We start from the raw sequence: 26,181 nt of genomic DNA, 5'->3' as shown, positions 1-26,181 counted from the left end.
ACTTATGTATTTAAATACCCAAATGGACTCTGAGACACCACCACAACTGGGAACTCTTGGAGGGGAGTAGACTCATCCATGTCCACTCTTTTTTTCAGAACAAACAATGACCCTTTCAGCTGGAATGTTGGTTACTCATCATCTCCAAAAACAACCATTGCCGAAATACCATTCCTGGCCCATCCCAGAGAAAGGATTTGGGGGTGGAGTAGAGAGGGAGGTGCTGAAACCAGGATTCCCCTGACCTCATCTACAGCTGAGTCAGATAGAGACCATGCCTGGTGACCAGAAAGGGACAAACCCCCATATCAGAGTGTATTCAATCCTCATCATGGCTGATGGAAGAGCCACCCTCCACTTTCTTCCTTAATGGACTCCTGCTTCTAACATGAATGAATGGCTGGTGACTGCACCCAGCAGGGGCTGCATGCATCTGAGATGAGACAGACGCACAAATCTATTCCTTGTTTAAAGATCACCTTGCTAAGAATAGAAACTGAAACACAGGCTGGAGCGTGTACACACACAGCCCTAAGGAAGGCCAGAGCAGAGCCGGAGGAATCCACAGCTTAGGGGAGGATCATCAGAGAATCACAGAGCCTCAAAGCAGAAAAAGCATCCTGAGGTTACTCCCTCTAATGCTCTCGTTCTATAGATGGGGAAGCAAAGTCCCAGATAGAAAACTGCCCTCACCACCATCGCCTAGAGACAGAGCAGAAGCATGACTAGAACTCGGAACCCAGCCTGGGGACCTGACTTAATGTAGCGCACTGCCTTGGGAACACAAGAGCCTACAAGGCTAACCAGGGCCAAAGTCACACCACTCTTCTCAGGCATGGCTGCCAGGAAGAATCAAGCAAGGGTGTCTGCTCTCGCATGTGTTTAAATAGTTAAAAATCAAAACCCACCTAAATATTCAACATCAGGGACTTAAATAAATAATGCTATAACCATAGTATAGAATATAGAATAAAATAGTAGAGTACTATGTAACCATTAAAAATTTTTATTTATATAGGAAAATGAAGAGTAGGATACAAATCAGTATATATAATTCCATAAGCTACCAATTACTGAGCATTTACCATGAGCCTGGCACTGTGCTACTCACCTAAAATGTATTACCCAATTTCATCCACAAATCAACTAACTAAAGTAGGTTCTATTATTGTTTGTATTAAAAAAAAAAGCTTTGGCACAGAGGTGTCACATAGCTACTTAATGGCAGAGTGTGTCTGTTTGAACCCATAAGGTCTGTACTCCAAAGTTTTGTACTTAATCATTATGAACAAATTTTTCAAAAAGAAAGAACAGCAGGATATTCAGTTATCCTAGGTTATTTTCCACTTTTCATTTTTCTGTATCTTTTATCTTTTTTTTGGTTTGTTTTGCAATTTCCCATTCTCTCCTATCCCCAGCCCCTGATAACCTCTAATCTTTCTGTCTCTATGAATTTTCCTATTTTAGATATTTCATAGAAGCATAATCATACATTTGTCCTTCAGTGTCTGGTTTATTTCATTTATAATGTTTCAAGGTTCCTGCCTATTGCAGAACATATTTATGCTTCATTCCTTTTTAGGGCTGAATAATATCCTATTGGGTGAATATTCTATTGTTTGTTCATCCATTCATCTCTGTTGATGAACTTCTGTCTTGTTTCTAGTTTTTGGCTATTAAGAATAATGCCACTGTGAACATTTACGTACAAATACCTGAGTTCCTGTTTTCAGTCTTTTGGGTATATGCCTAGGAATGGAATTGCTGGATCAAATGGTAATTTTACGTCTAACTTTTTGAGGAACTGCCGAACTGTTTTTCCATAGCAGCTACACCATTTTACATTTCCACCAGCAATGTGAGAGTTCCAATTTCTCCACATTTTCATCAACATTTGTTATTTTCTTTCTTTTTTTTTTAAATAATAACCATCCTAGAAGATGTGAAGTGGTATCTCATTGTAGTTTTGGTTTGCATTTGGCTCAGAGGGTAAAGCATCTGTCTGCAATGCAGGAGACCCGGGTTCGATCCCTGGGTCGGGAAGATCCCCTGGAGAAGGAAACGGCAACCCATTCCAGTACTACTGCCTGGAAAATCCCATGGACGGAGGAGCCTGGTAGGCTACAGTCCATGGGGTCGCAAAGAGTCGGACACGACTGAGTGACTTCACTTGCACTCACTTGCAATGACTAATGGGGTTTCCCTGGTAGCTCAGTGGTAAAGAATATGCCTGCATACTAAAGTGGTTTGCCATTCCAAGAAAAAAAAAAGAAAAAAAAAAAGAATATGCCTGCAATACTGGAGATGTGAGTTCTATCCCTAGGTTGGGAATATTCCCTAGAGAAGGAAAAGGCAACCCACTCCAAGTTTTCCTGCCTGGGAAAGTCCACGGACAGGAGAACCTGGAGAGATAGTCCACGGGGTCGCAGAAGAGTCAGACACGACTAAGCAACTAAAAATCAAAAAATGACTAATGATATTGAGCAGATTTTCATGTTTACCTGCCATTTGTGTATATTCTTTGGAGAAGTATCTGTTTGAGTCAATGCCTATTTTTTAACTAGGTTGTTTGCTTTTCTGTTGTTCAGTTGTAGAAGTTCTTTCTATATTCTGGATATCAAACCCTTATCAGATATTTCATTTTCAAATATATTTTCTGTGGCTTTTCACTGTTTGATGCCCAAGTTTTTTATATTAATGGAGTCCAATGTCTATTTCTTTTTAGACAAGAAAAATATAAGATGACGTTTATGAACAATCTTTAATGATATGGGCAAAGCAGCAGCCAAAATTGTACATATAGGATCTAACTCTGTAAAATAGCTGTACATATGTGATTGAACAATGTAAAAATAAGTGGTGGTTAGATAATCTGGGAGAATTAACTATTCTAGGAAGACTGAGAATCAGAGTCAATATATAGAAAAATACTACGTGATCCTCCATCACTCAGGTTGAACTGTGATGGCTGCTTTCTCTCTTTCTTCCCCACAGCAGCTTTCCAAAGAGAAGCATGCCTGATCCTCAATGGAGACTGAGCCCTGAAAACTAAGCTCCCTTAGCACCCATGTCTGGTTTATAGGGCTCCAAACAGCTTTCTCTTTCACCCACACCCCTTACCAGAACAGAGACTATGGCTGTTTTAAAGATTTGTGAAGAACTCAGGAAAGACCAAAGAGTAGAAGAGAGAAGTTCTCTCTTCTTTTGAACAAGCTAAGACATTTCTGGCGAACGCAGTGGGCTGAAATTTGTTTTGGTTGGGGGGATGTGGGCAGACTTCCCAAGTGGCTCAGTAAGAATCCGCATGCCAATGCAGGAAATGCGGGTTCAATTCCTGGGTTGGAAAGATCCCTGGAGAAGGAAATGGCAACCCACTCCAGTATTCTTGCCTGGAAAATTCCATGGACAGAGGTGGGCTACAGTCCATGGGGTCACAAAAAGAGTCGGACACGACTTAGCAACTAAACAACAAGACATATCTAGCCTCCAGAACAGAAGGACACAACTTCAAATGCAGCTATATGAATTTAGGTTAGACAGCTGGTAGAACCTGCTAATAAGCCAAGGTGGACAGTTCCTGGGCATCTCTGGTGGCTCAGTGATATAGAATATGCCTGCCAATGCAGGAGACCTGGGTTTGATCTCTGGGCTTGGAAGATTCCTTGGAAAAGGAAATGGTAACCCTTATTCCGGTATTCTTGCCTGGGAAATCCCATGGACAGAGGAGTCTGGTGGGCTACAGACCAAGGGGTCTCAAAGAGTTGGACACAACTCAATGACTGAACAACAACAGACAGCTCCTACAAAGTTGTGTTTTGTTTTGTTTTTTAATGCAGTGGTTTCTAGGCTCTGTTCCTGCCCCTACAGAATTACAGTTTCAGGAGAGACCTGAAAGGAAATGCTTTGTGATTGCAATCGTCTTTCCTGTTCCCCAATAGGCATGGGATACTTCTGTCTCCTGCAACTACAACACCAGTGGGCTGGTCAGAACAAACAAGGTTTTCTTTTTGGAAAACTCAGGAGCCCTGGAGTAACAGTGTAAGACATGGTGTCCTAAATGCTAGAGAGGAAAGGGGCTTGACAGATCTACTCTGCCTCCTATATTACTCAGTGTTTGGGCATTAAGGGACCCAATAAATAACAGCCCACTTCCCCACCCAAGTTTTGAACCAATTGAGAAGTAGGACACAGAGAACCAACAGAGGGAGATCCAAAGGTCAGCTTTATTACTGATAAGACATAGACTGGAGGATATGGCTTAGACATCAAATAGGCTTGCTTACACTGCTCCCAGAATAAATGTACCAGTTAGTTACAGGCAGGGCTCGAAAAACTACAGGCCTCATCTAATGGAGCTCTCCCTCCATAAAACTCATAGCACGTACAGGGAAGATAGATTAACTGCCCTCCTTTAGTTAGGCTGGCTCGCAAAGGAAACAAAGGGAGGAATTAAACTGAGCATGCCTAGATCATTCTTCCAAATTCAAGTAGATAGTTAAGTAGAAGTCATACCTTCTTCGTGGAGAAGGATGAATAAGGGATGAGGAGAGAGGCTAGGAGCCTTAATCTGGTGATTTTCAAATTTCAGTGGGCATCAGAATCACCTGCAGGGCTTATTAAAACACAGATTGCTGGGCTCCACCCCCAGAACCCTGATTCACTGGGTCTCCTGTAGGGTCTGATATCTTATTTTTAATCAAGTTCCCTGGTGATACTGATGTTGCTTATCTGGGGACCACACTTTGAGAACCAGTGCTCAAGGAGATTCTCTCCACTTGGAAATACAAGGAGGAATAAATGATTCCCTGACAGTCAGGACTTGCTTGGTTGTCAGTGACAGAAATCCAACTCAAACTGAAATTAAAAGAATTTTTTGGTTCATGTAATGAAATGATCCAGCTGTTGATCTAACTTTAAGGATGACTACATTCAGAGAATTCTGTCATCAGAATTCTTTCCCTCTTCGTATCTCTCAGCTTGTGTTTGTCCCATATGACTCAAGTCTTAAGCAGGGTTTGCCCTGGTGTTGGCAAGATAGATTCCACTTATTTCCCTTCCCCTCAGCCAGTGTTTTTCAAACTTCAGCATGAATCAGAATCACCTGGAGGGCTTGTTTTTTTTTTAAAAAAAAAAAAACAACAACAGATTGCTGGTCTCCAACCCAAGAGATTCTGATTTAATAAATCTGAGATAAAACCCAAGAACTGGCAATCCTGACACATTCCCAGGTGATAGTATTGATGCTATCCAAAGAATGGAGAATGGATGCTGAAAAGACTCAAACAATAGATGTTCACAACTTTTTGATTTACAGATCAAGAAGTGAGTTTTAGTTGCTCAGTTGTGTCCGACTTTTTGTGACCCCATGGACTGTAGCCTGCCAGGTCCCTCTGTCCATGGAGTTTTCCAGGCAAGAATGCTGGAGTAGGTTGCCATTTCCTTCCCCAGGGGATTTTCACAACCCAGGAATTGAACCCGGGTCTTCTGCATCATGGGCAGATTCTTAACTGTCTGAGCCACCAGGGAAGCCCACAGATCAAGAAACTGAGAGGTTGAGTAGCTGGTTTGTTTTATCCCATTTAGGAAAGTTTTTCCAGCTAGAAAATCTAACATCAAATCCCATCCCCACCACTGACAAACTGAGTAGTTTAGGGCAGGCCACTAAACCTCTTTCCTCATCTCTTTATTGTTTTAAAACAAGAATAACTGTAGCACCTATTTATAGGGTAGGATGAGAGTGTGATGACTTACGGGAACATGTTAGAGTCCTTTATATTTAGAGACGTGTTAGACAGATGGTAAGTTTTAAATTATTTTAAAAATCAATGTGGATTATAAGGGACCTGAAAATTAAAACTACGCAATCACTAATTTTGGTTTTATTAGTATTATTTTTCACCTATACAATTGGCAAGTATTTGATAACACTGTGAAGCAAAAGACAGGGGAAACTAATTTTCCTTCATTGCTAGTTGAACCCAGTCCATATCCTGGAATTTCAATGTACTCAGGACCCAGTACATCAAGAATTTCATCTCTGCCTGATGGAGTTTTCTGAACTGTGGAAGTCTGTTCTGGCTACCAGAAAACCAAACCAAGGAAATACCTACTTCCCTATTCCTATCTTATACTCCCATGCGCCCAGAGCAGCCTTCAGCCAATGACTCTTGGGACAGTCAGCTTCCTCATCTTTGTGTAGGGAAATCCAGAAGCAAGCATTTTGCACCATTTCTCATCACTTCCAAGTGGGATTAAGTTTCAGTCACCCACTGTAGTAGTTGGCTTCATAATACAGCCCTTTGATGGTTGCCTTCCTTTCCCTGTGTCACCCTCCCCCACCCACAGCTTTCTGGTGTTTCCTGAACCTTCCAAATATACTACTTGCACTAGAATCATTGTAGCAGAAATATGCTTTTCTAGGGGAACACCAACCAACATATAAACATTCTTTGGGAGTGGGCAATATCTAGCAAAACTATAAATTTACATGCCTGGTGAAGGGCATGGCAACCTACTCCAGTATTCTTGCCTGGAGAATCCCATGGACAGAGGAGCTTGGAGGGCTGCGGTCCATGGGGTCACAAAGAGTCAGGCATGACTGAGTGACTAACACACACATAAATTTATATGTCCTTTGACTGATCAATTCTGATTCTAATAACTTATTTAACAGGTATATTCATGTACAAAATAATATATATGAGGTTATTTACTGAAACACCATTTGTGATAGCAGATAGCAAGAGATTGACACAATTTAAATGTGCATTAATTCAAGACTGATCAAATAAGTCAAGGTACATTCAAACAAGGAGATGTGCTCAGTGGCTCAGTTGTGTCAGACTCTTTGTGGCCTCGTGGACTGTAGCCTGCCAGGCTCCTCTGTCTATGGGATCCTCCAGGCAAGAATACTGGAATAGGTTGTTATTTCCCATGCCAAGGGATCTTCCCACCCCAGAGATTGAATCCACACTCTTGCATCTCCAGCATTGGCAGGCACATTCTTTACCAGGGCTTCCCTGGTAGCTCAGTCAATAAAGAATCTGCCTGTAGTGCAGAAGACCGGGGTTTGATCCCTGGGTCAGGAAGATCCCCCGAAGAAGGAAATGGCTACCCACTCCAGTATTCTTGCTTGGAAAATCCCAAGGACAGAGCTGCCTAACAGGCTACAGTCCAAGCATTTGCAAGAGTTGGACATGACTTAGCAACTAAACCACCACCTGAGAAGTTCTTAGCTACAGCACATGGGCTAGTCAAGGCTATGGTTTTTCCTGTGGTCATGTATGGATGTGAGAGTTGGACTGTGAAGAAGGCTGAGCACCGAAGAATTGATGCTTTTGAACTGTGGTGTTGGAGAAGACTCTTGAGAGTCCCTTGGACTGCAAGGAGATCCAACCAGTCCATTCTGAAGGAGATCAGCCCTGGGATTTCTTTGGAAGGAATGATGCTGAAGCTGAAACTCCAGTACTTTGGCCACCTCATGTGAAGACCTGACTCATTGGAAAAGACTCTGATGCTGGGAGGGATTGGGGGCAGGAGGAGAAGGGGACGACAGAGGATGAGATGGCTGGATGGCATCACCCACTCGATGGACGTGAGTCTGGGTGGACTCCGGGAGTTGGTGATGGACAGGGAGGCCTGGCGTGCTACGATTCATGGCGTCGCAAAGAGTCGGACACAACTGAGCAACTGATCTGATCTGATCTGATGTGAGGCTTCCCAGGCGACACTAGTGGTAAAGAATCCACCTGCCAATCCAGGAGACCTAAGAGATATGGGTTCAATCCCTTGGTCCTGAATATCCTCTTGAGGAGGGCATGGCACCCCACTCCAGTAATCTTGCTTAAAGAATCTCAAGGACAGATGAACTTGGTGGGCTACAGTGCATACAGTCACAAAGAGTCAGACACGACTGAAGCAACTTAGCACAACGTATGTGGGATCTAGTTCCCTGACCATCCCCAACCAGGGATGGATCCCAGGCCCCCTACATTGGGAGCACAGAGTCTTAGCCACTGGACCACAAGGGAAGTCCCATAATCACCGATTTTTTATTTCTACAAGGATATAAAGAAACTTATTCTTGTATATACTCTTTGGCACTTTTTGAATTATAAACCACGTGAATGTATATTATCCATCCAGAAAAGCAAATTAATTAGTGAAAAACTTCTTTAAAATGAATATGGAAAAAGTTATCTCAGGTACTCATCTCACATGCACATTTATTATTAGAATTAAATATTGTAACTACAAACTACAAAACTGCAAATTGCAATATGTCAAAAAAATGTATATTAACAGCTGCTGTCTATGGGGTCGCACAGAGTCGGACACGACTGAAGCGACTTAGCAGCAGCAGCAGAGCTTAAAAAGGTACCTATTGAAGATACAAACCTTGATAAGAGCTTAGTAAAAAGGGACCATATTTGGGAGTCACAATACCCCCAAGGTCCAGGCCTGAAGGTACCCTAGTGAGCAGCAGCAAAGCCAATTCTACACAGATTTTCAGGCCAAAGCTAGAGCACAGGGACCAGGAAGGAAGCTGTTGGTTCATACCTTTCTGTGACTGCAGCATCCCGGCAGCTGGGGCTGTGCTACAGGGCAGGAATCTATTACAACTGACTTGGAGAATATTTTTTGACAAACATTTAGTTTTGCCTTTGCAGTCTCTCACACAGTGCCTAGCACATAGAGGTTTCTGAGAAAACATTTGTTAAGTGAATGAATGAACCAATAGTTGGGCAGCATAGTGTGAAGTAACGTAAGAAAGTCCAAAGGGATAAAATACAGTCCCAGGTTACAACTCAGTTAAAGAGACAAGACAAAAATACCACAATATTTAGGGAAGACTAAAGAGAGGCCTAAAAGCAAGGCCTCAGTGCCTAGTGAGCCTGAGCTATAGGAAATCAGAGGTGGGAAATAGCCCTGTAGGCTGGTGTGAGGGGAAGATGACATATAGATAGGCAGAGACAAAGGGGTTTCTGGAGAAGACAATATCTTGATGCATGGGGAAGAAGCACAAGACTCGGAATTAGATAAGACCAGGGTTCAAATCCCACATTTGCTTTTTATTGATGGGTACCGTTACTCAACCTCTCTGATGAAGATAATAATGGGGCTTCAGAACTAGGCAGAGATATTCAGACTATACAGCCCCCATTTTAGATGACTGGTCTTCAGGATCTTATCCTTCTTTGAATGCTTGCCTGAAGCCAGATCAGAGAGAAGGAAGACTATGAATAGGAGAAAGGAAAGATCTTTTCCCCTAGGCCTCTGAGATTCCCTAGACCTGGAGCCAACTGGAGAACGGTGGGGAAATTGGGGTTCCCAATAAACAGACTAAAGCTGGATGGGGTAGTTGTGGCAGAAGGGGACCTCCCACTGCTGCCCCCTGACAACGTCTGAGCCTCTGCCAGTCAGTGCCCCAGCCTCAGTGGTCACCAAGCCTATCTCCAGGCCAGAGACATCCAAATCTTCTCCTACACTGGATCCCAGTTGCTTTTCCTTGATGTTTTGCCCTCTGAGTTTTCACTTCTCTTTTTTCCTCTCTCTTTTTTTAAGTGAAGTATAGTTGATTTATAATGTTGTATTAATTTCTGGTGTACAACAAAGGGAGTTAGTTATACATACGTATACATATTTTTTTCATATTCTTTTCCACTATGGTTTATTATAGGATATTGAGTATTGTTCCCTGCACCATACATTAGGTCCTTTTGTTTATCTATTTTGTATTTAGTAGTGTATATCTGCTAATTCCAAACCCCTAATTTATACCTCTCCCGCTCCTTTCCCCCTTTGGTAACTGTAAGTTTGTTTTCTACGTCTGTTTGTTACGGTTTCATAAATAAGTTCATCTGTGCCATATTTTAGACTCCATGTATAAGTGATCTCTGGCATTAGTCTTTTTTTTTCTCTTAGTCTTGCTCTTTCTGATTTACTTCCCTTGGTGTGATAATTTCTGGGTCTACCCATGTTGCTGCAAATGGCATTATTTCATTCTTTTTTAGGGCTGAGTAGTATTCCATTTGTCCATACAAGTAACAAATGCTAGAGAGGGTATAGAGAAGATGTTCATACAGTTGTCAGACAACGTCAGATGATGTTTGGTCTACGCGCTCTACTAGGAGTTTTATGGTGTCATGTCTTATATTTAAGTCTTTAAGCCATTCTGAGTTTAGTTTTGGTGTGAGAGTATTTTCTAACTACATTGGTTTACATGAAGCTGTCCAACTTTGCTAACACTACTTGCTGAAGAGACCATCTTTTCTCCATGAGTCTTCACTTCTCTTTGTCTCTATTTCAATTTCTATTTCAACTTTTCTGTCTCTGTTTCAGTCGTGCCCTCTCTCTCTGTTTCTATCTCAACTGTCTACAGTTCTTTCTCTATTTTACTCACATTTCTCTCGATAACAAGCCCCAGCTCCCTGAACAATATTCTTTGTATTATTAAAACCCAAGACAAAGCAAAAGAAAAGCCCAGAGACTTGACTTATTCACAAAAGCATATCAATCTAAAACCCAGTGTGATCATTTGGATTCATATCTTTACACAATACTCAAAAATACATCTCTGATAGATAAAAGAGTTAAATATATGAAAGCCAAATCACAGAAAGACTGGCAGGAAATTGAACTCACTATTTATCAGATCTTTGGATGAATAGTAACTTTTCAAGCATTGAAGCAAAAGAAGAAATCGCAAAGGAAAAGATGAACAGATTTTACTATGTAAAAATGTGAAGCTTCTGCACAAAGAAAAGTAACAAAAGGAAAATAAAACAGAAAATGTTTGAGAAAGTATTCAAATAATTAACATATAAGTTATATGAAATTGATATCAAGAAATTAAAGCTTGAATCAATAGACCTCTTCCATAAATAGAAATACAACCATAAGTCAACATAAGGAAATGTGTTTAGCTTCATATTTTCAAGTATGTGCAAATTAAAACATTAACAGGAGTCATTTCCCTGCCATTATACCAGGAAAAAAATAAAACAATGAGAATACGCAGCGTTTGTGGTTAAGTAAATTTACACAATTCTTTTGGAACCTTCTTTGGCAATAATTATCAAGAAACTTTAAATTGTACCTTGGTCCCTTAATTCCAGTTCAAAGGATTAATCCTAAAACAGCAGATTTTAAACTCTGCTCCTTGCAACCCTAGAAATTCTACAAAATTGTCCGTGGGATTACCAGGAAAGGATGCTTTTATCCGGGTTTGGATCTATAAGCAAGAGAAATTAACCCTGGTTATCTTAAGCCAAAAGTCAATGCACTGAAATAACTCAGAGGTTCACAGAATCAATGGGAAGCTATACAACCAGGTTCCAAAAACAGTCAGGAAACGAGAATTCCAGCAGGCTAGGCAGCTGGAACCACACCACACATCTCAGAACAAGCAGAGTCCGGTGCATGTGGCCCTGCTGCTGGGAGGAAAATGACCTCAATCACCCCCATACTGTCACATACTCCTGATTCAAAGACATAGGAAAGGATGCCGGATTGCCTGAACCTAAATCACATGCCTTGGGTTTTGCAAGAAAGCAGGAGGTGGGGGTGAAGGAATATGGGTCTTTGGCTTCTCAGCAGGAGATAGGAACTCTCTCCCAAGTCTCCACACATATGGGGGAGTCCCCCAAACATACAACTCAGATATGAACTGCAAGATGATATGGGTGCTTGACAGTTGGAAAGCAGGAAATGCCTTCCACTGGGTGATGGGGTGCTGACCACATAAGGCTGTAAGCCCTCATCCTCACTTCAACTAAAGCGACTCCACTTTAACCTGCTTTCCAAATAGGTTTCCAGGCAAGATGTTATTTGCGGAAGGTTTCTGAACCTTCCACACATTTGAGAAGCCCTTGTGACAGGACTGGGAAGGCTGGCTTAATGCACATTACTGTCTCTTTTCTTCCTTGCTGCCTCCAAATAAAGTGGTTGCAAAGATGTTTTGTAGCCTCGTTTGCACTTATGAGTGACCTTGTAATACAATTCTAGCCAGAGAGACATAAGTCTGCATCTACTAGGGGCAATTCTGGGATGAGAAAAACAAAATGCAGACCTGAACCAATATTCTCTCTTCCTCCTTTCTGCCTTGGATGCTGATGCTATGATTAGAGCCTCAGCAGCCATTCTGAGAGCATGAACCTGAGAAAAAAGGCCAAGGGATCCAAAGCCAGCAGTCACTTGCCCCCAAATAACTTATTATATGAGAAATATAACCCCTTAATTTAAAGGCCATTTGGAGAAGCTATCTTTTCCTTGCTGCTAAAAACATTACTAATTGATACACGCAAGGAAAAAAATCCAAAAAAAGTAAATATATATACTGATAAGCTGTTCATTACAGAATATTCCAATTGGTTTTGTTTTGTTTTTAAAACCACTAAATTTAAATGTTTAACTATAGAAGATGGCTTAAACAAATTGCAGTCTCTCCACTGGATGAACTGGTATGTCCATATTAAGTTGGATAAGTATGAAGTCTTTATATGAAATGAAGTGAAGTGATGAGAAAGTGTTAGTTGCTCAGTCTAGTCTGACTCTTTGCGACCCCCTGAACTGTAGCCCGTCAGACTCCTCTGTCCATGGAATCTCCAGGCAAGAAAACTGGAGTGGGTTGCCATTCCCTTCTCCAGGGTATCTTCCCAACCCAGGTATTGAACCCAGGTCTCCTGCATTGCAGGCAGATTCTTCATCATCTGAGCCATGAGGGAAGCCCATGATGTCTTTATATGCTTATGATATAATAATTCAGAAATTAGAATATATAATTTATCTATGTTATTATACTATACATAAGAACCCAGCTACCTGCAATAGCTACTCACTTTATTTTTAGTCTCCCAGGAGTTCAAATCCCTTTTCTATTTTTAATTGAGTATAGTTGTTTTATAATGTTTCAGGTATAAGCAAAATTATATGTGTATATGTTGTATGTATGTGTATTGTTGTTTGGTTGCTTATATATACATATATATTATGTTTTTTTCTTTTTCAGATTTTTCCATTACCATTATCATTTTTTAAGGAACTGAATCAGCACCTGCTGAGCTGAGTAGCCTAACAACGATGCTCTGTGCCATGTGGCTCTATGACCCTTTCTCTCCACACTGTCTATTGGCTGGAGCAGGGGAGGGGCCAGCATCCTCTGACTGGCCTTGCTGTAAAACTCTGCTGAAACAGGAGTAATGTGGACCAATAGTTTTATTATCCCTGGGTCCTGGGGTGCACAAGAGCTTGTCTGCACCCTCCAAGAGTGGAGTTTCTATTTCCCCCAATCCTGTGGAATTTCTACATTCAAAGCCAGATTCTCTGGGGGTTCTTCCTATGTGAGAATGATTCCTGGGAATCGTAATAGCCTAACATAGGTATAAACACAATCATGTAAAACTCCTCTTTGCATATGGACAGGAACATGAGCAAATAAAACCAACTGATATGTAAGAGAAGGGAATTTGTGGATGATATTTCTTTTAAGGAATTCATTATTACTGTTCTAATGTTGCTTTTACAGTAAATAAAATTGAGTTTTAAAAGCTCTGTAGAACTTCTGGAGTAAAACTTTATATGTGTGTGTTTTGTCTGACCCTGCAATACTGCTTCCAAGAATATAAGAATATAATTAGAGATAATGCATCAACATATAAGTCTTGAATACTCATCACAGCATTGGAGGAAAAAAATGGAAGACTCTGAAATGCCAAACAAGAGTATTGATTAAGTAAATTATGATATATCCATAACAGGATGCTGTACAATTCAAAATCATATTGTAAAAGAATATTGGTTGGCACAGAAAATGTTAATGATTTACTGCCAAGTTTTAAAAAGAAGACAAAACAAAACCCCCAAAACCCTACAAGATAGTGACTATTTTGGCACTCTTTTTTCTATAGGAAAAACAATGTATGCTATTATAGACATTAAAAAATATTAACAAGGAAAGACAGGTGCTAACATGTTAACAGTGGTCAGTCCTAGGTTGGGAGGCAGGGATGATTAGAAAAAGTTTCTGTATGTTTCCTTCATGCTTTTTCCATGTTTTCCTCCCTTAAATATTAAGAAGGTACAAGGAGGAGGGTTTTATTTCTCCTCCTTTTTTTTTTTTTTTTAAAATAAAAACCTGCTAACTGCCTGTGTGCCTAGGAAACCATTGCCACCGTTCCCAACATCTCTTATGGCCCCTGAGCTTGGAGAAACCCAGGGAACTGCTCCCAGAGCCAAGTATTCAGGTAATGGTAAAGAGAGAGGACCAGAGGACGGGGAGAGGGGTTGGGCAGGTCAGAGGAAGTGCATCCACAGGCTGGTGGGGACACACTTGGATGCGTGGCTCTGGAAGAGCTCCAGGCTGCTGACCCGGGCTGCTGACAGGCCGTGCTCACAGATGTGTGAAGCTTTAAATGTGAAATGCCCAGCCAACCAGGGGAAGCGGCTCTGCTGGTGCCCCAACCTAATGAAGGCGGCCTTGAGCACTCAGAGCTCATAGACGATCTGTAAATCCAGCAGGGCTCCAGCCAGGTGCCCCCGGCCCTGCCCCAGTAAGGCAGGGGTGAACATGGCAGGTGGGGATCACGTGCTGCAAGCTCAGAGCCCAGGGCCTGCTTCCCTCCTTACAGTCCTCCCCTCCATCCCCACCCAGGGGGCTGGCCATCTAATTTTACAAACACAAAAACAAAGCAATTATGGTGACACTTGTCAACAGAAAGAAAAGCACAACACGAGAGCTGTGAGCTAAATTTTACTTGGGGAAAAATGAGGACTATAGTCTGGGAGACAGTCTCTCAGCTCTGAGGAACTGCTGGGAAGAGATAGGGGTGGAGGTCAGTATATATGTGATCTTGGTGAAGGCAGGTATGTGTAGTCAACCACACTTTTGGGCAGAGTTGCTGCTAGTCACAAGAGAGTTGCTGCTAGTCACTAGGAGCAGATGTCTCCATTAATGATTTTAGTGCTTTTCTAGAAATAATAAGATGCAAGAATTGGCCTCATAAAATCTTTCCAAAATATCTGAAGGCCTGTTCTGTAAGGTTTTCCCAGAGCACAGAGTGCTTCATTCCTAATCTGAGCCCTGAACTCCTTTCAGGGTGTGCTGAAGGTCAGCGAGCGACACAGTGGCTAGTGAACTAATCCTTGTGGGGACAGATGGTAAATGGCAATTTTTCATCCACACACTGAAGAAATATGGAAACAGGAGTCAGATCTGACTCTCAACTTATGTGACCATGAGCAGGTCCATGCCTCAGTTTCCCATCTGTGACATGGGGATACTGATAATATTTACCCCAGCAGGTAACTCTGCATCTTATTAATGAAGACAAAAAATGGTGTAAGAAAGGATATGTGAAAATTCCTTTGTAAATTATGGAAGGCTAAGCTATTAAGAAGAGGTGGCAAGAATACACAGAAGAACTGTACAAAAAAGATCTTCACGACCCAGATAATCACGATGGTGTGATCACTGACCTAGAGCCAGACATCCTGGAATGTGAAGTCAACTGAGCCTTAGAAAGCATCACTACGGACAGTCTTAGCGGAGAGTCGCTGCGGTTTCCTACTTCAACAGTGCTTGAATGGAACCCGGCTGCTCGTCTCCCCCACCTCCCCTACCCCGGCCGGCCACTCAGAGCCAGCCCTCGTCACCACTTGACAGCGCCCTGCGACCGGCCCAAGGTCCCCGCCACTGCTCCAGCGCCGCTCGGCCGTCGCCGCCACCGCCACCACCACCGCCCGTTTTCAGCCGCCCACCATGACGACCGCATCCCTCTCGCAGGTGCGCCAGAACTACCACCAGGACTCGGAGGCTGCCATCAACCGCCAGATCAACCAGGAGCTCTACGCCTCCTATGTCTACCTGTCCATGTCGTACTATTTTGACCGTGATGATGTAGCTTTGAAGAACTTTGCCAAATACTTTCTTCACCAATCTCATGAGGAGAGGGAACATACTGAGAGACTGATGAAGCTGCAGAACCAGCGAGGGGGCCGAATCTTCCTTCAGGATATCAAGAAACCAGACCGTGATGACTGGGAGAATGGGCTGACTGCAATGGAATGTGCGCTGTGCTTGGAGAGAAGGGTGAATCAGTCACTACTGAAACTGTATAAACTGGCCACTGAAAAAAATGATCCCCATCTGTGTGATTTCATTGAGACTCATTACCTGAATGAGCAGGTGGAAGCCATCAAAGAATTGGGTGACCACATAACCAACGTGAGCAAGAAGGGGGCCCCTGGATCTGGCATGGCAGAGTACCTCTTTGACAAGCACATCCTAGGACACAGTGAGAGCTAAGCCTCAGGCTGGTTTCCCACAGCCACAGGGGTGACTTCCCTGGTCACCAAGGCAGTGCATGCATATTTGGGTTACCTTCATCTTTTCTATAAGTTGTAACAAAACATCTACTTAAGTTCTTTCTTTAGTACCATTCCTTCAAATAAAGTAATTGGGTACCCCCCCCAAAAAAAAGAAAGCATCACTACGAACAAAGCTAGTGGAGGTGATGGAATTCCAGTGGAGCTATTTCAAATCCTGAAAGATGATGCTGTGAAAGTGCTGCACTCAATATGCCAGCAAATTTGGAAAACTCAGCAGTGGCCACAGGACTGGAAAACGTCAGTTTTCACTCCAATCCCAAAGAAAGGTAATGCCAAAGAATGCTCAAACTACCGCACAATTGCACTCATCTCACATGCTAGTAAAGTAATACTCAAAATTCTCCAAGCCAGGCTTCAGCAATATGTGAACCGTGAACTTCCTGATGTTCAAGCTGGTTTTAGAAAAGGCAGAGGAACCAGAGATCAAATTGCCAACATCCGCTGGATCATGGAAAAAGCAAGAGAGTTCCAGAAAAACATCTATTTCTGCTTTATTGACTATGCCAAAGCCTTTGACTGTGTGGATCACAATAAACTGTGGAAAATTCTGAAAGAGATGGGAATACAAGACCACCTGACCTGCCTCTTGAGAAATCTGTATGCAGGTCAGGAAGCAACAGTTAGAACTGGACATGGAACAACAGACTGGTTCCAAATAGGAAAAGGAGTTCGTCAAGGCTGTATACTGTCACCCTGCTTATTTAACTTCTATGCAGAGTACATCATGAGAAACGCTGGACTGGAAGAAACACAAGCTGGAATCAAGATTGCCGGGAAAAATATCAATAACCTCAGATATGCAGATGACACCACCCTTATGGCAGAAAATGAAGAGGAACTAAAAAGCCTCTTGATGAAAGTGAAAGAGGAGAGTAAAAAAGTTGGCTTAAAGCTCAACATTCAGAAAACAAAGATCATGGCATCTGGTCCCATCACTTCATGGGAAATCGATGGGGAAACAGTGGAAACAGTGTCAGACTTTATTTTTTTGGGCTCCAAAATCACTGCAGATGGTGACTGCAGCCATGAAATTAAAAGACGCTTACTCCTTGGAAGGAAAGTTATGACCAACCTAGATAGCATATTCAAAAGCAGAGACATTACTTTGCCAACAAAGGTCCATCTAGTCAAGGCTATGGTTTTTCCTGTGGTCATGTATGGATGTGAGAGTTGGACTGTGAAGAAGGCTGAGCACCGAAGAATTGATGCTTTTGAACTGTGGTGTTGGAGAAGACTCTTGAGAGTCCCTTGGACTGCAAGGAGATCCAACCAGTCCATTCTGAAAGAGATCAGCTCTGGGATTTCTTTGGAAGGAATGATGCTGAAGCTGAAACTCCAATATTTTGGCCAATATTCATGCGAAGAGCTGACTCATTGGAAAAGACTCTGATGCTGGGAGGGATTGGGGGCAGGAGGAGAAGGGGATGACAGAGGATGAGACGGCTGGATGGCACCACTGACTCGACAGATGTGAGTCTGAGTGAACTCTGGGAGTTGGTGATGGACAGGGGGGCCTGGCGTGCTGCAATTCATGGGGTCGCAAAGAGTTGGACACAACTGAGCGACTGAACTGCACTGAACTGAAGCTAATGTCTGGGCTTCCTTGATGGCTCAGTGGTAAAGAATTTGCCTGCCTGAATGGCAAGCCTCTTCAGTATTCTTGCCTCGGAAATCCCATGGACAGAGGAGCCTGGTGGGCTAGTCCATGGGGTCGCAAATAGTCGGACACAACTGATCGACTAAACACAAACCAGTTAATGTCAGTCCCTGTTCATCAGGTGAATGCTTTTCAGTTCTCTAATTTTGAGTGTTATTTGTACATTATGATACTTCACTGCCTTCCAATTTCCACAGCTTGCGACGGAAGGCCCCACAGAGAAATGATCATTAGATCCAAAGCAGAGGAGAACACATACTGGCTAATATAAAGATCAATATAATTTCTGAGCCTGAGTTTTGAATTTAGCTCTGAGTTTCAGTGGAGAAGATGTAAAAGGAACCACTTAGGGGAAATAGAATGTTCTCTAAATCCACATTGCTCAAATAGCAGTCATTGATATACCCTCCTCACGTGTTTTGTTGTATCTTTATGCCACCTGTACTTTCAGCTAATGAATGCTTTAAACAAGTCTAATAAAAATTATTTCCTAAGGAAAAATATAGCACTCCTTTAAGTGCTTGCCATATATTTTCCCTAATATGCTGTACAAAGGTCATCATGGTATGCCCACACTGCTCGAAATCCTAGCTTTCACTGGAGACAATGCTGCAGATCATAATGAAGAGACTGAGGCCTAGCAAAAGGACCAGACTTGCCCAGGGTCCCACGTGAGGGGAGGGACAGGCTGCCCTCCAGTCCAGCGCCCTTAGCTCCCCTTTACCCACTGCCTCTGAGTCCCTCCCCACACCATCCTGCTTGCCCCCTCAGTCAGGGCTGTGCCCATAAGGCCCCAATAATGTGCTCATTTCTGATTCTGAAAGAAGGTGAGTTGATGCAATTTGGGTGACTCCCCAAACCACCTGGTACTCTCTCCTGGCCTCCTTCCCTAGACTGTGAGCTCCAGGAGGGGTCAATCCATGAATCAGGAGATTGGTGCCAGACTCTAGGAGTGGAGGCAGAGTTTTCTCAACCTCTTGACAAGCAGGTGGTGAGCGAGCTTGGAATGAATTGTACAGGGTGAAGAGAAACAGCCAGAGGAGGGGGAGGGTTTCTAGGGCTCGGAAGTGTGTGTCCCAGAGGAAAGCGCCCAGTAGAGGAGGCAGCCCAGGACCCCCAGCTGAGGCTGAGTCAGTGGAGCAAGGCACTCTGTGCTCTGCGCTCTGTTTAGTCTGGGCTCTTACAGTGGCTCCCTTTCCCCTTTTGTCCATCCATCTGAGAGGATGCCTGCTTGTAATATGGCCCCGGTGCTATACGAGCTAGCAGAGCCCCATGTGGGTCTCAGGAACATATCATCAGGGACTGCAAAGTGATATATGAAGCCCAGGTGGGTCTCATGGGGCCAGAAGAGGACAAGTTGCCTTACCCAGATGCCCCACTAGGGCCCTTGTGAGAAGTGCGGCCTCAGACTAGTGAGAACAACTTGCAGAGCTCAACCAGGGCTCAGCTCTGATATAGATGCAGGCTGGGAAGAGAGGTGCAGAAACCCCACTAAGCCTGGCAGTCCTGCTGCCAGCACTCAATGTAGACATGGAAATGTCTTTCCAGCTCCCCTTAGCCTCTGCTAGGTGTTGCTGCTCGGGAGGCCATGGAATGAAGGAAGAATCCCCAGGTTAGGCACCAGCAGGCTAGAGTTCTTGCTTTGGCTCTGTGTGAAATCACTTTGCCACTCAGGGCTTTAGTTTCCTCATCTGCACGATGATATATATATATATATATATATTTTAATTCTTGTCATGTTGCAAAAATTAGGAAATTTAGGTTCTGAGGTCAGACAGACTTGGTTTCAAGTCGAATTCTTCCCAGAGGAGCTTCCCAGAGTTTACCAGAGGTCATAGACTAAGACAGACTGGCACAAAAGAGGTAGTCTTGCTTCTTGCTCAAGCATGCACAAACAGTGGGTAGCAGAGTGAAGACTAGAGTGAAGGATCTGGACTCTAATGTAGAGACACATCTAACAGATAATCATACAAATAATTAATCGAATGATTAATCATAAATGTGATAGATGCTGTGAATGAAAAATAGAGAATGCTACCAGAGTAGAAAACAGATTATAATATGACAAAATAGCCATGAAATAGATTTTGGACATTCTCCAAAGAGTTATAGGAAATCATTTAAGCAAAAGAGTGATCATGAAAGTCTGCTGCAGTAAAGACTGGATTGGAAAGACACAACAAGAGAGGCATGGCCACCTGTTGAGAGGTTCATGCAGTAGTCCAGTCAAGGGATGGTAATGGCATGGGTTGGGGTAGTGGGGACACTAGACCAATGTGATAGAAGCATCAGCAGTCAATGGTGGTTTTGATATGAAAAAGGGAAGGAAGAGGCAATGTTAAACATGTACCCCAAGTTACTGAAATGAGTAATAGGGTAAATGATAATGCCATCTACTGGGATTTGAACTGTGGTGCTGGAGAAGATTCTCGAGAGTCCCTTGGACAGCAAGGAGATCAAACCAGTCAATCCTAAAGAAAATCAGTCCTGAGTATTCATTGGAAGGACTGATGCTGAAGCTGAAGCTCCAATACTTTGCCCACCTGATGCAAAGAGCCAACTCATTGGAAAAGACCCTGATGCTGGGAAAGATTGAAGGTAGGAGGAGAAGGGGACAACAGAGGATGGGATGGTTGGATGGCATCACTGACTCAATGGACATGAGTTTTAGTTAACTCTGGGAGATGGGGAAGGACAGGGAAGCCTGGTGTGCTGCAGTCCATGGGGTCGCAAAGAGTTGGACATGACTTACCGACTGAACAACAATGGGGATTGGGGTATGAGAAGAGGGACAGATTTGGGGGAAGAAGACCTTTAGTTCAATTTTAGCTATGTTGGGTGTTCTTGTTGTGATAGGGGTTGTTTTGGTCACTTTGATCTGGGAAGACTAAGTTTGCCTGCGAAATTGAGAAGGCAATTAGATGAGTAAGCCTCTCAGTTGCGAGATGGGGGCTTCGAAGTTAACCTAGTATGGTACCAGAAGCTACAATGGATAGGGAAAGGTAGCCTGCCTGACCTTAACACAGGGTAGGGAGTAGACAGAGCATAGGCTTTGAATGATACTCATTGTTACCACCAGCCATGTGACTTTGGAGCATCTTTCTGAGCTGAAGACTCTTCCTTTGTAAAATGGAAATGACTTTAACATCCTCACTAAATTATTATGAAATTGCACTATAATATAATTAATAGTTCAAAAGACCTTTCAATTCAGTTTCAGTTCAGTCGCTCAGTCGTGTCCGACTCTTTGTGACCCCATGAATCACAGCACACCAGGCCTCCCTGTCCATCACCAACTCCCAGAGTTCACTCAGACTCACGTCCATCGAGTCATTGATGCCATCCAGCCATCTCATCCTCTGTCATCCCCTTCTCCTCTTGCCCCCAATCCCTCCCAGCATCAGAGTCTTTTCCAATGAGTCAACTCTTCGCATGGGGTGGCCAGAGTACTGGAGTTTCAGCTTCAGCATTATTCCTTTGAAAGAAATCCCAGAGCTGATCTCCTTCAGAATGGACTGGTTGGATCTCCTTGCAGTCCAAGGGACTCTCAAGAGTCTTCTCCAACACCACAGTTCAAAAGCATCAATTCTTCGGCGTTCAGCCTTCTTCATAGTCCAACTCTCACATCCATACATGACCACAGGAAAAACCATAGCCTTGACTAGACGGACCTTTGTTGGCAAAGTAATGTCTCTGCTTTTGAATATGCTATCTAGGTTGGTCATAACTTTCCTTCCAAGGAGTAAGCGTCTTTTAATTTCATGGCTGCAGTCACCATCTGCAGTGATTTTGGAGCCCAAAAAAATAAAGTCTGATACTGTTTCCCCATCAATTTCCCATGAAGTGATGGGACCAGATGCCATGATCTTTGTTTTCTGAATGTTGAGCATTAAGCCAACTTTTTTACTCTCCTCTTTCACTTTCATCAAGAGGCTTTTTAGTTCCTCTTCACTTTCTGCCATAAGGGTGGTGTCATCTGCATATCTGAGGTTATTGATATTTCTCCCGGCAATCTTGATTCCAGCTTGTGTTTCTTCCAGTCCAGCGTTTCTCATGATGTACTCTGCATAGAAGTTAAATAAGCAGGGTGACAGTATACAGCCTTGACGTACTCCTTTTCCTATTTGGAACCAGTCTGTTGTTCCATGTCCAGTTCTTACCGTTGCTTCCTGACCTGCATACAGATTTCTCAAGAGGCAGGTCAGGTGGTCTTGTATTCCCATCTCTTTCAGAATTTTCCACAGTTTATTGTGATCCACACAGTCAAAGGCTTTGGCATAGTCAATAAAGCAGAAATAGATGTTTTTCTGGAACTCTCTTGTTTTTTCCATGATCCAGCGGATGTTGGCAATTTGATCTCTGGTTCCTCTGCCTTTTCTAAAACCAGCTTGAACATCAGGAAGTTCGCGGTTCACATATTGCTGAAGCCTGGCTTGGAGAATTTTGAGTATTACTTTACTAGCATGTGAGATGAGTGCAATTGTGCGGTAGTTTGAGCATTCTTTGGCATTGCCTTTCTTTGGGATTGGAATGGAAAACTGACATTTTCTAGTCCTGTGGCCACTGCTGAGTTTTCCAAATTTGCTGGCATATTGAGTGCAGCACTTTCACAGCATCATCTTTCAGGATTTGAAATAGCTCCACTGGAATTCCATCACCTCCACTAGCTTTGTTCGTAGTGATGCTTTCTTTTTTTTGGGGGGGGGGTACCCAATTACTTTATTTGAAGGAATGGTACTAAAGAAAGAACTTAAGTAGATGTTTTGTTACAACTTATAGAAAAGATGAAGGTAACCCAAATATGCATGTACTGCCTTGGTGACCAGGGAAGTCACCCCTGTGGCTGTGGGAAACCAGCCTGAGGCTTAGCTCTCACTGTGTCCCAGTGTGTCTCACTGTGCTTGTCAAAGAGGTACTCTGCCATGCCAGATCCAGGGGCCCCCATCTTGTGCTTTCTAAGGCCCAGTTGACTTCACATTCCAGGATGTCTGGCTCTAGGTGAGTGATCACACCATCATGATTATCTGGGTCATGAAGATCTTTTTTTGTACAGTTCTTCTGTGTATTCTTGCCATCTCTTCTTAATATCTTCTGCTTCTGTTAGGTCCATACCATTTCTGTCCTTTATCAAGCCATCTTTGCATGAAATGTCCCCTTGGTATCTCTAATTTTCTTGAAGAGATCTCTAGTCTTTCCCATTCTGTTGTTTTCCTCTATTTCTTTGCATCAATCACCTAGGAACGCTTTCTTATCTCTTCTTGGTATTCTTTGGAACTCTGCATTCAGATGCTTATATCTTTCCTTTTCTCCTTTACTTTTTGCTTGTCTTCTTTTCACAGCTATTTGTAAGGCCTCCCCAGACAGCCATTTTGCTTTTTTGCATTTCTTTTCCATGGGGATGGTTTTGATCCCTGTCTTCTGTATAATGTCATGAACAGGTATTTCAGACAAGCACCTTGTATTATATCTTATAAGCTTGGTGTGAACACTACTGCCAAAATAATTTTTTTTTTTAGCAAAATAAGATATCCAGAACACTTAGCACAGTAGAGAGAGTGTGTAGTTAGGTTTCTGCAGCAATTTTAGAGATGGACAACCCTGGATTCAAGTCCGGGCTTATCACTCCTGAGTTGCGTGACTTCAGACAATTATTTACTGAATTTCCTTTTCTGAAAAATTGCAAGACTAATGGAATCAGCTTCATGAGTTTGTTGCAAAGTTTAAATGAAATAATTATGTAAAGTATGTTGCATTTACTGTGCGATCAAAACATGCCAATTATGATGAGCTATAAGAGAGTGTCTGGCGCACACTGAGTACTCAGTCTGCTTGTTCCCCTGCATCCTCCGTGCCACTCCTCACCCTCCACACGTCAATTTGCACACATTTAGGCACACAGGTTTACTCAATGTCTGTTCACAGAGCAACCAGAGCTCTCTAAGTCCTAATTCCTCACAGCACCCCTGAATTCAGCTCTCTCCACAGCAATCTATTCAACAAGACAACAGATAATATAAGATATTGTCACGTTGTTCTCAAGTACCAGCTCCCCTCCCTCACTGGGAATGTAAGAGACAGAGGCTCTAGGCCATATGCTCACATCATCAGCTGTGTTTCCATGACAACCAGTCCAGCATAACTAGACGTTTCAGCAGAGATGAGCTGTGACACCCAGCTCCCCACAGAATGTAGCTGAGTAGCTATTATTATATTCCTTGCAGTGATCTAAGGGCTAAAGCAGGCTAGATATGGCTCTGACGGGTGGGGAAGTTTGTGCTTGCATAAGTAAGAGACTGAATTTGGGAATGCATTTGGCGATCCACTGCAGCACTAAATGCTTTGGCTGGAATAAGTTAAAAGAAATCTGAAATAAAAATTGTGTGCTAAATGCCACACCAGAGGAAGGTACCTATTGCAATGTGAACAAAGCGAAGATACAGACCTAATTCTTCTTTAAAGGGTCATAGAAACTTCATTTTAACAAAAACTTTTGCATTTTCTCTATTAAGATAAAAAGGAAACATACTATAAATGTATCAGTTAGGATGCTTTCAACTGCAAATAGCAGTAAGCCTAACTAACATAATTTAAATAATTAGGATATTCGTTATCTTAAGCCTTTCCAAGGAGGGTTAATTCAGTGGCTCATGAATATCAGTAGGATCCAAGTGTGCTCTGTCTTTCCTTAGCATGTGTGCAAAATCCACAATATGTCCTCTCATGGTTGAGATAACCAAAGCATCTCTAGATATTGCAAGCAAACATTTCATCTCCAAAGAAGAGCCTTGGCTCCTGTGCTTCCATTTTTTTGTAGTGAGGAAAATCTCTCCCAGTACTCCCCCTGCAGACTTCCCCTCAGGTCCCATTGGCATGACTTCATCACAGATTCAAAGTCAAGAATTTAGATTTTATCCTGCAAGAAAAGGTGAGCCATGAAAGGATTTTCAATCAGGTGATAGAGTCATAGACTTCTGTTTTCGATAAGTCACTTAGAGAATAACAGGGAGGATGGAAAAGAAGGGAAGGATTAGAAACAGAGAGACTTGGTAGCAAACTGTTACAAAATCCACATAGGAGATGATGAGGTCTGAACCAAGTTAGTGATGATAGGAATTGGGGTGTGAGACAGGAAGGTAGATAGAAGTCACTGGAGACATTAAATTGTCATTTCACTAGACACACATCGATTGGCTAGAATGCTACTTAGATTTCTTATTTTTGTGTCTGAGGAAAAGAGTCTTACCACAAACTAAGCTGAAGAACATCACAGGAGCTGACTTGAGAAAACTGATGATCAGCTCAGTCGTGTACATACGGTGTTGGGGGACCATAGTATATCCAGATAGCAGGATGATACAAAGTCTGGAAGCTGAGAAAAGAGATAGGGAGCTGGGGTCATCAGTATGTGAGGGATTGGTGAAAATCATAGGAATGGATGAACTCACCCAGAGCAAGATGGGAAGGGTGCTAAAGGACAGAGTCTGTGTGAGCAGCATTTAAGGAATTCAGTAAAAAAGATGGATTCAGAAAAATCAGAGAGTAGAAAGAGAACCAGAGAGGGTGGTCTTCTAGAAGCTAATGAAAGAAGACTCCAAAAGAGTGTAAAATCCTACAGAGGAACTAGGAAGAGAAGAAACTGGTTTAAATTTTCATGACTTTGATGCAAACTCTACAGGTCTGACTGTGAAGGGGAGTAGAGAGATAATGCAATAACTGCAGCAGGTGAGGGAGGGTTTATAAACATGGAATGAGGCTTGAGTATGTACATATATTTTATAACATATAAAAACATATATTTTAAAACATATAAAACATATACTTTATAACATATGTTATACTAACATGTGTTATGTTAGGCTGAGCAAAGGAGCCTAAAGCTAGGGAGATGCTATCATTACCCTGCCTGACTCAGATATAGGACAATTGTGGAGCAGAATTCCAAAAGCTAGAGTTCTCTCCTCCCCCAGGGCCATTCTAGGGGTCCCTTGGGATGGCTGCCCCACAGGGGACTGCCCGATGTCCCTCCGTCTCTGCTTCTTCGATATTAATCCACAGGCCTGCATTGTTCTCAGAAGACACAGGGAATCAGTCGTGGTCTCCACTTAATACCGGCCTACTAAGAATTATGCAAAATCCTG

At 42.7% G+C, this 26,181-nt stretch overlaps 1 protein-coding gene and 1 pseudogene across 3 annotated transcripts in view; one reads left to right on the top strand and one right to left on the bottom strand.

The window, feature by feature from the left end:
- RRAS2 (RAS related 2) overlaps positions 1 to 26,181 on the bottom strand; it is a 145,850-nt gene that overhangs the window by 98,527 nt on the left and 21,142 nt on the right. The window lies entirely within an intron of this gene.
- Positions 15,537 to 16,481, top strand: LOC147357702 (ferritin heavy chain pseudogene; annotated as a pseudogene). The gene has a single exon (XR_015142041.1). The product of XR_015142041.1 is annotated as a ferritin heavy chain pseudogene (transcript).

Source organism: Bos grunniens, chromosome 15, assembly GCF_055505025.1.
Source record: "Bos grunniens cultivar Pamir isolate PY7600 chromosome 15, Bosgru_T2T1.0, whole genome shotgun sequence".
NCBI classification, from domain to species: Eukaryota; Metazoa; Chordata; class Mammalia; order Artiodactyla; family Bovidae; genus Bos; species Bos grunniens.
This window is presented reverse-complemented; position numbering and strand designations above follow the sequence as displayed.